Below are 2,350 nucleotides of genomic sequence, written 5' to 3'. Positions count from 1 at the left end.
GCACGGCGCGGGCTGAAAACCAGTCACGGAGCTGTCACAAATCAAGGGCAGGGAGAGCTGTCCTGTCTGTTTATCTCAGCCTTGATCTGGCAGAGGGCTGAAATCCTGGCTCCCTGCCCTCCCTGCCATGCTTTCAGCAAGGCTACAGCTTGTTCCCAGTGCTATTCCAGCTCTGAAGAGCTGTCAGACTGGGAACAGGGTCAGCCGCTCCCGACCTCGCTGGGTTTAAAACAGCAACACAGCCACAAAATGCTTTCTGCTCTTCCTGCCCTTCAGCCACCCCAACTTCTGAAAGCTAAACTATACAGATCACAGCTTGAGGATGTTGTAGAGAAGATGTAGGTAGGTCCAAGGACTGAACCTGATGGTGCTGGGAGGACAAGTGAGGGATTGCCCATCTGCATTGGCTGCTCTGGCTCTCACCAGGCTGGATCTTCCTAAGAGGCTCTAAGTGTGTTCTCAGCCTCCTGTTACAAATTCACATTCCACAAAGCCTCCCATTCATCCCTCCCTAGCTGCTGGAAATACAAAGCACGATTTGCTTTCATATACTGCAAGTCACTTTGTTGCTTTCGCGCCGCAAGAGAGCGAAAAGGCCTTCTGCTTTCTCCCTTTCCCAGCTTCACATCGCTCATCCTCCCCAGAGGAAGAGGTTTAGCTTTTCCCCAAAGCAGCAGCACAGTATTAACACAGTTCCTGTTATTTTCACAGCTATTCACAGGGAACCTGGCAGCAGCAGAACAGCCACGGCAACCGGCACGTCACTCGGCTGGGACTTGGCACCAGGGCTTGCTGCAGGCTTAAGGAGATAACCACAGCTCTTCACGTTTGGGAGGTGAGTCCTTTGGCAGCAAAGAACTAACAAGTGTGTCCCCCCCACTCTGAGAAACTGCAGAAACACAGTGTGCTCTCCCTGTGGCCCGAGGCAAGCAAACAAACGGGTTAGTAAGCCCTAACTCCGAAGCAGACAGAAATGTTACGTACAGAGGTATTGAAACACGACAGAGTTCTCTTCACATCCTCCTTAAATCACAGTTGAAATCACAGTTTTGGCAGAGGGGGGAAAGCTGCAGCTAGACGTGGGAATGCAAAGCTGTGCCTCAACCCATCACAGAAGCACTTGCAAAGTTGGCATCTGATTCTCCACAGCTTCGGTGCCACCGCAGAGAGCCACCCCAACGGGGAGGCAGCACAAGCTGCTCTCACTCTGCTAGGGAAAGCACCTTTAAGTAGCTACACCACTGCCAGAAAATTCACATGAGGGTTTTTTCCATACCGTGCACGACCTCCAACCCCTTTTTTCTCGAACCTTGGCCTCATCTGCACTGTGGGAGTCAACCACTGAAGGAAATGTTTAGCAACGATTCCTTCCCGACGGGTTGGAGTGCGGATGGGCCTGAGCTGCTTTCAGCACTGTTCAAGAAAACATCAGAGACACCATGATTCCCACACATACATACACATACACATCCATTAAATGTACAGAAATAATATTCAAATGATTCCCACTACCATACCTTATACTGACTCTAGCTACAAGCTATAAACTTCACCTCAGCGAGGCCCGGGCAAGAATATTGGCTCTTTTGCATGCAATCAGAAATGATCATTTATACAGTGGCAACCTCTGCACCAAAAAAAAACAAACCAAAAACAAACAAACCAAAAACAAACATAAAGGAGGGAAAAAAAACCAAACCAGAAACCTTTCACAAGCTTTGTTTTCAGCCTAGCATGATATGAAGGACCAATTGCATGGTTTTCACCAGGCCAATGGAAGTAGTGAATCAGCAAACAGGATGCGCCGTCGGCATCCCGCAGTGTTCGGATGCTCCTCCGTTCACAGTATCGATACAGTAAAACAAAAACCTGCTCAGAAACTCACAGCTGTGCCATGGGAATAAAGGCATTCACCAGTTTATGTCAGCCCTTCTTCACTGTGGTTGCCATCTGTCTCGGAAAAATGTTGCTTGTGTAGCAGTTACTGCACCTTCACCCTTTTCTCTTCACAGCAAGCTTAGCAGGGAAACTTTCCCACTCTATTTATATATAATATATGTATATAAATAACTTTATGTTTTTATAGTTTGGTAGTATTCTTTTAAAATTTCTATTTTAAAACACTTAAAAATCTTTTAAGCAACTAAAAGTAACTTTTGATGCTCTCTAGTGTGGACAGGATAGGATTTCAAAGTTTTTAACTTCTCTCTTCCTTTTTTTTTTTTCATTCATTTTTGGTAACTTCAAAAGCTATGACTAAAGCAGCACATCTCCACTCCTCCCCACACCTCGATTGCCACGACACCTACCTTGGCCACCCTCTCACTTCATCTTCTGCCACTGCTCTCTG

Source organism: Acanthisitta chloris, unplaced genomic scaffold (genome assembly GCF_000695815.1).
Source record: "Acanthisitta chloris isolate BGI_N310 unplaced genomic scaffold, ASM69581v1 scaffold24230, whole genome shotgun sequence".
In the NCBI taxonomy this organism is placed as follows: Eukaryota; Metazoa; Chordata; class Aves; order Passeriformes; family Acanthisittidae; genus Acanthisitta; species Acanthisitta chloris.
This window is presented reverse-complemented; position numbering follows the sequence as displayed.